General features: G+C 43.4%; 1 long non-coding RNA gene across 1 annotated transcript; it reads right to left on the minus strand.

The window, feature by feature from the left end:
- Positions 1 to 380: 380 nt before the first annotated feature.
- Positions 381 to 6,045, minus strand: LOC134910430 (uncharacterized). Its single transcript, XR_010176194.1, has 2 exons — positions 4,306 to 6,045; positions 381 to 2,538 (listed from the first exon to the last, which is right to left on the minus strand). It is a non-coding gene; the product is annotated as an uncharacterized LOC134910430 (long non-coding RNA).
- Between the last annotated feature and the right edge of the window lie 3,267 nt (positions 6,046 to 9,312).

Below are 9,312 nucleotides of genomic sequence, written 5' to 3' on the forward strand. Positions count from 1 at the left end.
GAGAGCCCCTAGTGTGCACCCTTCTCGGCCGGGCACAAAAATCTAACTGAGGCTTGGAGGAGGGTCATAGGGGGAGGAGCCAGTGCACACCAGGTAGTCCTAAAGCTTTACTTTTGTGCCCAGTCTCCTGCGGAGCCGCTATTCCCCATGGTCCTTACGGAGTTCCCAGCATCCACTAGGACGTCAGAGAAAAAAACAACTATGTAGTTCATGCATGTGCAAAGTGGGGCGCCGCCGGTGTCTAATCCGGTGGGTGGCGGGTTTGTGATCGCACCCTGAAAGGATTTGACCTTATATTCTTTAACCCTCGATGTGATGGCCTCTCAGACGTCTGGGAGTGTAAACCTTTACGCTATCAGTTACATGCACAACACAAGCAGTAAAAATTCACACTGTTTATTATGAAGTTAACAAAAGTATATATGACAATGCATATGGGTGTAACTGACATGTCGTTACACTCCCATTGGTTCGTTAATAGTTACCAGGCAGAACAGAAAAAGGCGGATGTCCATATATGGGTTTTCTACAAGTTTCTCAAACATTTAACAAAGTTTTTGTAACACAGTATATTTGGGTAGAAAGAACGAGTTTCATCTGGTATGGAACTGACCTTGGATGCCAGACCCACACAGGCCTGGTATCTGTATGAGAGACAAAGGCACCTAGCACAGGGCAGCACGCATCCATGCAAACACATAAGAGTTCATATAGCATGTTTTAACCCTTCACTAGGGAAATAGAAATATTCACTTTTACACTGTAACTATTATAAGGAAATTGATCATATAAAAAGTAATATTTACAAAGACAGAAGAGGTAACCCTTCAATCCCCTCTTAGAATCATGATTATTATATGACATGATTCTTGAGTGAGGCTCCTTTCTTGTTCCTCCAGTTCTTGAGATATTGGACATAATCGTCGGGTCCCTCACTATCAGAGGAGGTGACAGGACTGGTGGTTATATCATAGTACATCAGGGCCTTATCAATGCCTTTGGAGGTAAGTTTCTTTCCACAGGGAATTACACAATAAACTATAATGCCTACAAGAATTAAAGTTACAAGTATGAATATGCTTATTTGCACAAGAGCCTGTTTCCAATTATCAAACCATCCAAAATATTGGCTCCATGGGTTATCAATACCTGAATTTTTCTTAAGTTCTATGGATAAGGTTTCTAACTTGTTTATGGCTAAAGTAACCTTACCATTGGGACCAGTGTTGTCAGGAATATATGTACAACAGCCTTCCACCTTACTAATGTAAACACATGTACCGCCTTTTTCTGCTAGGATCATGTCAAGGGCCATTCTATTTTGAAATGTCATTTGGGAAGTGGCTTCTAGCTGTTCAGCTATACCTTTAAGAGCATCTTTGGTATCATTAACAAATCTTTGTTGATTATAATATATATAATTAATCCAGGCTACGTTTTTATTTACAGTTACTATAGGGAACAATGACTCAAAACCCGCAGCCACCTCATCTCTAGCTTTGAACTCATTTGGAACACCTCTTGGGACCCCTATAGCATCAATGTATACGTGGGGGTCAAAGCTACCTCCTGGGAGTGCTCTTTTCTTTCGATTAGCAGGAGTATTAGAGGGAGGAGTGGGGTCATCGGTGATCATTAAAAAGGCTGAAAAAACAATTTTCCTGTTCTAGGGGTATATTAAGGGGCACTGTACCTAGGTGGGGCCTAGACTTGCCACAGACATAACAGTTGCTTTTATTGTGTTTGTTAGCACTATACTTCATCCATTCCAACCAAAAATTAATGTCAGAGAAACCAGTTTCAATAGCTAGGGTGTCTTCAAAGGTAGGGTTAGTAATAGCCACCATATCTTTAGAAGTGGCAATATGGGGCTTTAAAGGTTTGTTTTGGGGAGCAATTTTAGGCTGGTATTTTGGGTTTTTATACATGTCCCACAAATAAAACATTTGTCTTGCACTATAGTACCATTCGTCAGTAACACAAATATATACTGTCTCAGACATTCCTGATTTCCTCCTTTGTTGTATATAATATTTGTCATCAGCAATTTTGGGGAACATAAAATAATCAAGGATGTATGTGGCTACGTGTGTATTGGAGGAATTGTACCACAAGGTGGGGACCCCATCTGTTTGTGTGATGTCAACCTCACATATTGTGTGGTGAGTGAGGGCCAGTAGGGCTATCAAGGTAGTCCCCAGGATAAAGATAGGGGACAGGTTCCTCATCTTCTTCTGTTCTTCTTTCTTCGCTAGGTGGGAGGTCAGGGCTGTCTGCCCCGGTTCGTACCTCACTGGAATCACTTGCTTCCCTCTCTAGGTCTGGTCTAGGAACCTTTTTTACTCGGGATGCATGGATCCAGGTAGGACTTTCCTCTGTCAGGACTGCTGTTCGGGTAACTGCTACGACCTCTGTCTCTGGACCATAGGTGAAGTCTCCTGGGCTCTTGTTCCTGGGGAGCACCTTCACCACGACTCTGTCTCCGACTTTAAAGGGGTGTGTAGGTTCCTGTGGATTCAAAGGGTTTTTACAAACAACCTCATGTTCAAGAGAAAATACCAGGCGCTATGATTTAAACAAGTGCGTAAGCAGCTTTCTCAGGGGCAATTGGTATTTCGCCCCTGATAAAGAAACAAAAAAAACGAAAAAATGAGAAAGCGCTATTCACATTTGATGTGGATTTTATTTTTCCTTAATAATCAATTTTTTCTAAAAGCACATTTATATGCCGGCCGGCAATGCACAGACAATAATAATAAAAATATTACAATCAACTCAGTAATAATCACAATAATTATGGATAAATCCTTTCACCTATATATTATGAATACAATGATTCTAATTTCTAATCTGTCTTATATTAAGACAGAAATTTACATGCATACAATGTATCCACCTGTTGATCTTCTCATGTGAATATCTTATTGCTCTTTAGTCAGGCAATTTTTGGACATGTGTCTCTGTAACAAATTAAACCACGCTTGTGTCCATGAGTCCCGAGTTACTGGAGTGCATGTGTTCCCAGTTGATATGATTAATCCTATGGTGGGCTTATTTGAAAAAGTTAAACGTGGTTCATATATAGAATTAATGCATGTATGATGAGTATGCCACTATGTATATAATATGAAAGTACCGTGAAATAGCCTCTGTTTAGGCACAAAGATGGTAATGCTCCTCCTGGTTGATACTCCGCAAATGCCTTTAATTAGGGTTAAACGGCTTTTAACCACAGTGTGCTCCGTTCTCCTCCCGGCCGGTGAGCACTAACCCGGGCCTTATCCGGAGTCCGTGAACGGGTGATGTTAAGGGATTCTCTTCTCCACAAGAACTATGCTCCGTGTTTCTCCCGGCCGGTAAGCACTCCCCTCGGCCTTGTCAGGAGTCCGTGAGCAGGTAAGGTGAAAGATTTCTCCTCTCCACAGAGACTGTGCTCAGCTGGCTGGCTGGTAAGCTCGGTCTACATTGCATTGTAGACCGAGCTTACCAGCCAGCCAGCTGAGCACAGTCTCTGTGGAGAGGAGAAATCTTTCACCTTACCTGCTCACGGACTCCTGACAAGGCCGAGGGGAGTGCTTACCGGCCGGGAGAAACACGGAGCATAGTTCTTGTGGAGAAGAGAATCCCTTAACATCACCCGTTCACGGACTCCGGATAAGGCCCGGGTTAGTGCTCACCGGCCGGGAGGAGAACGGAGCACACTGTGGTTAAAAGCCGTTTAACCCTAATTAAAGGCATTTGCGGAGTATCAACCAGGAGGAGCATTACCATCTTTGTGCCTAAACAGAGGCTATTTCACGGTACTTTCATATTATATACATAGTGGCATACTCATCATACATGCATTAATTCTATATATGAACCACGTTTAACTTTTTCAAATAAGCCCACCATAGGATTAATCATATCAACTGGGAACACATGCACTCCAGTAACTCGGGACTCATGGACACAAGCGTGGTTTAATTTGTTACAGAGACACATGTCCAAAAATTGCCTGACTAAAGAGCAATAAGATATTCACATGAGAAGATCAACAGGTGGATACATTGTATGCATGTAAATTTCTGTCTTAATATAAGACAGATTAGAAATTAGAATCATTGTATTCATAATATATAGGTGAAAGGATTTATCCATAATTATTGTGATTATTACTGAGTTGATTGTAATATTTTTATTATTATTGTCTGTGCATTGCCGGCCGGCATATAAATGTGCTTTTAGAAAAAATTGATTATTAAGGAAAAATAAAATCCACATCAAATGTGAATAGCGCTTTCTCATTTTTTCGTTTTTTTTAACCTCATGTTCAATTTCATTCAGTTTTGTTATCAGGGACCTGACATACTCTTCCCTGATGAGTTCTAGATCTCCTTCCTGTACTACTAGTGGTTTCTTAGCCCAGGGTGTAGGAAAAGGGTCTACCCATTAGTATTTCAAAGGGTGAGTATCCTAGAGTTTTCTGTGGGGTATTCAAGATGCTGGTGTTTAGCTTTATTAGGGTTGTTCCTGAGGCAAGTGATGCATCTGCTAACATACTGGTCCACAAGTGATTTGGCATTAGTAACATAAAAATCATTGGTTAGTAGGAGGAGTGTTGTGGCTTCACCACGGTGACCAACACCACGGCACTGGGCAACGAGCAAAGGGGCACTGGACTGGGGCACACAGGGTTTCCCCTCTTTGCAGATTAATCCTGATTTAGGATTTTTTCTGCAGAATTGGGTAAGTCCAGTCGGAGAGACCAGCACTAGTCGCAGCAGCCTGAAGTTGAGTGAGCAGATGGACGTTGTCAAGGGAGGGACATGCTCTAGTGAGTGCAATGAGTTCTGCAGCTTGCGCGGACTGATAAGGTATTGGTAGGGTTTCCAACACAGTATCAGGGAGGGTGACAATGGCATAGCCAGCCTGGTATGTATTGTCATTGGGCCTACTACATGAGCCGTCAACAAAAACTACGTCTGCGCCTGGTATGGGAACGGGAGACATGTCAAGTCTGGGAGAAGTTTCAGCTTCAATGGAAGCAGCACAGTCATGTAGGTCGGGTGGTTCATCCTCGGGACCTTTCAAGCCTAAAAGGGCATTGAGAATGGGTGCAGGGCCAGAAGAACTAGCAGTGTACTTAATGGTAAGGGTAGGGTTACTCAAAAGGAGTACTTCATATCCACTAAGGCGTTGTGCTGACATGTACTGTGTGTGTAAGCCTTTAAGTATTGCCAGGACATCATGTGTGGTGTGGAGTACTGTGATGTGGCCTAAAGTGAGGGTAGTGGCCATTTCTGCAACCATTGCACAGGCTGCCAAAGCCCTGAGGCAGGCAGGCATACCTTGCACAGACACTGGCATGACTTTGGAAAAAAAATGCACGGGGCGCAACTTCCCTCCATGAAACTGTGTGAGCACCCCCGCCATGGTTTTACAATTGTCCCTTGCATATAGATGGAAAGGTAGCACATAACTGGGGAGGCCAAGTGCCGGACTTTTTATCAACATACATTTTAAACTTTCATATGCAGTTAACATTTCTTGTGACCATTGTACAGTTTTAGGCTTGTCCTTCAGTGTGGCTTGTCTCAAAATGTTATCATAATAAGAGCAATCAGATATCCACTGTCTGCAGTAATTTACCATACCCAGGAAGGACAGTAGTTCCTTCTGGGTAGTTGGGGTGACCAGGCCCAATACAGACTGTATGCGTTGTGGACTGATTTTCCTCTCTCCCTGAGTGAGCACAAAACCTAAGTAATCAACATGCTTTTTACACCATTGCATTTTTATTTTGGACACCTTGTGTCCACATTCACAAAGCCAGTTTAGTAATGAAACACCATCCTCTCGGCAGGCCTCCTCAGTTTTACTACAGAGCAGCAGATCATCTGCATACTGTAGCAGGACTGAACCATGGTGAGGTTGCCAGGGCCTCAATGTGGCCTGGAGACAACAGGTGCGTCAATAATCTGCACCAGGTAAGTTGTTTACCCTCAAAAGAAAAGGCAAAAAGTAATTGTGTCTGTGAATCTACAGGTATGCTGAAAAAAAGGCATTCTTCAAATCAATTACAGAGAAGAACGCAGCATCTGCAGGGATTGCAGAAATGAGTGAGTTTACATCTGGAACAATTGGTGCAATCGGGACAATTGGCTGATTGATCGCTCTGAGATTCTGTACAAATCTTATACTGCAATCAGCTTTGGCAACAGGGTTCACAGGAGTACAGTATGGTGATACAATATGTCTGAGAATACCCTGTTGTAAGAATTGCTGTATCACGGGGCGGAGACCTTCTATCTTTTCTGGTGAGAGGGGATACTGCATAAGTCAGAACACAAAACACTGGTTGTTGCACCGCTGTCCACTAAAAAGGGAATTTTACTTCCATTTATAATAAGTGGCAGCAGAGGTGAATCTTTACTATGACGGGAGAGTTGAATAAAGGCTGGGATACCCTCCTCCGGGCCCCGTCAGTGCGCGGGGTCTTTGGAATCTTCCCTGACTGCGGGGTTGGCTCTGTCTGGTGGGGAAATGAGTAAGCTTTCTGAGTTAAGCAAAGGTAAGCCAGCGTCATCTGTCCAGCAGTCCTTAAACCTTTTCCAAAACGCAGTAACAGACTATGAAGGTTTCTGTTTACAAGCTACAGCGACAGGCAAAAAAGCACAGGCAAAGGAGCACGGGTTTTAAAGACCTCCTTCATATGTGTATAGCTGCGTCCTTTGCAAGCTTTGCGCAAATAAGATATACAGCCATCGAGGGTAATGGTGGGCTTGGGACAGTGTTTTACTATTATCTAAACTCTGGGTTATTGGTGCTAGGGATAGAGCTAGTGGACGCACCCTCCAGCAGTGAAGTTGGAGGCGATCCCATCTAGTGTGAAAGGGTTACTGCTGCCAAGAGATTTGTGTCTCTGAGCGCAGGATACATTGGAATGCAAAGGGGGGAGGCGAGAGGGATTTTCAAAGATTTACAGTTCTCTGCAGCTTCGCTTCTGTGCTATTGGGAACTGACATTTTTTCTTAAATCTCCATATAGAAAGGGTAATTACTGCCTTCCCGTAGGAATGGGTCCTGTCCTGCTTTCTCTGTCCATCCCGCTAAATTATCCACCCATGGGTTAACTAAGTAATACTCTGAGGTAGAGTTGCGGGCGACATACATCTTGCATGTCTCACCAGGGAGGGGCGGGGGATAAATGACTGTCTTACTCTGACCCCCTCCCATAGTAAATGCAATCTACACCAGCTTTCTACGCAATTTCCACAACAACTTACAACAACTGTCTATGCAATATCACAACAAAAATGCAGTTTACAAAAAAAAAAAAAAAAAAAACCTTCTATGCAATTTACAAAAACTTTCTATGCATGCATTAGCTAACACCAGTTAATTAGTCATTGACAATATCACAATATTATCTGTATAATGAGAACATGAAATCTTTTGACGGGTACGCTTACCATTCGTACAAGATGTCAGAAAAATACAGCGTTTTAAACAGGAAGCAAGAAAAGTGTTTGAGTAAAGATATCTGGCAGACGAAAACTTACCAGCCGTCTGAACCAAATATAAGAACTTATCTCACTACAACATACAAGAATATATATATAGACGATCAGATAGAGGTATAATCTACGTTATGTATAGACCCCAGGTCTATTTTTTTTTTTTAAGTATCCCAGATACTAACGTCTTTGGAGAATTGCGCTTGGACGCCTGGTCCTTTCTCAGACGTATCTTTAAGTCCCAGACATTAAAGATTCTATGGTATCCCTGATACCTGTTTTATGCTTTTACATAAAACTTCGTAATATTAAGTCCCGGACTTAAATATTACCTTGTCACGTGTTCCCGGAACACTGACACGGATTCAGCTTCAGTGTATGACCGCAATCCTGTATGGCAAAGACAGACAATAAATTCTCTATTTTTACCATTCAGGGACGATCACTGAATTCCGGACATAGCCCCCAGCTGAAAGGATTTGACCTTATATTCTTTAACCCTCGATGTGATGGCCTCTCAGACGTCTGGGAGTGTAAACCTTTACGCTATCAGTTACATGCACAACACAAGCAGTAAAAATTCACACTGTTTATTATGAAGTTAACAAAAGTATATATGACAATGCATATGGGTGTAACTGACATGTCGTTACACTCCCATTGGTTCGTTAATAGTTACCAGGCAGAACAGAAAAAGGCGGATGTCCATATATGGGTTTTCTACAAGTTTCTCAAACATTTAACAAAGTTTTTGTAACACAGTATATTTGGGTAGAAAGAACGAGTTTCATCTGGTATGGAACTGACCTTGGATGCCAGACCCACACAGGCCTGGTATCTGTATGAGAGACAAAGGCACCTAGCACAGGGCAGCACGCATCCATGCAAACACATAAGAGTTCATATAGCATGTTTTAACCCTTCACTAGGGAAATAGAAATATTCACTTTTACACTGTAACTATTATAAGGAAATTGATCATATAAAAAGTAATATTTACAAAGACAGAAGAGGTAACCCTTCACACCCCCATGCAGGGAGAGAGAGGACAGGCTGCTGCTTTTCTCTCCCTAGCCCAGCACACAGTACTGAGCAGCGTGTGCTGGGCTGGAGGGTGTGGATTATTAGATCTACACTAAAAAGGACTACAATCAATAGGTCTACCACTAATGGTAGACATGCATTAGGTCGACAGGGTCAAAAGGTCAACAGTGTAAAAAGGTCGAAATAGAATAGGTAGACAGCGAGAAAGGTCAACAGGGTCAAAAAGTCGACATGTAAATGGTCGACACAAAAAGGAAGACACCATTTTTATTTTTATATTGGGGTGTTTTGCCACTTTTCTGCCACAAACAAGCTACATTAATGTACCACGTCCTCTCGCATGGCTCCAAGGGCATAGCTACAATAGGTGCATGAGGTGCAGCTGCTACGGGGCCCAGGCAGCCTCAGGGGCCCGGCCCTCCTCCTGCACCTAGTTGTTGAGCCCCATTGCTTTTATTTCTCAGCAGTGTGCTGCTGCTTTGGCGGCCGTCTCCGTCTCCTCAGTCCTAACTGATGCTGGTAGGAAGCGTGGCTGAGCCTGCAGGGACATCCCCGGACCGCGGCCACGCCTCCTCCCAGCGTCAGTAAGGAGAGACGAGACGGAGCTGGCCGGGACGGAGAGCGGAGCAGTACACTGCTGAGAAATTAAAAGCAGGCAGCGGGGCACCGATGGTGAGTGCCCGCCTGCTGGAACTTTGGGTGGGGTCTTTGGTTAGTTCACGGGGGGAGAGTGTCTCCGTGAGCAATCCACAGGGTGGGTTGCGGGGGAA

This window comes from Pseudophryne corroboree, chromosome 4 (genome assembly GCF_028390025.1).
Source record: "Pseudophryne corroboree isolate aPseCor3 chromosome 4, aPseCor3.hap2, whole genome shotgun sequence".
In the NCBI taxonomy this organism is placed as follows: Eukaryota; Metazoa; Chordata; class Amphibia; order Anura; family Myobatrachidae; genus Pseudophryne; species Pseudophryne corroboree.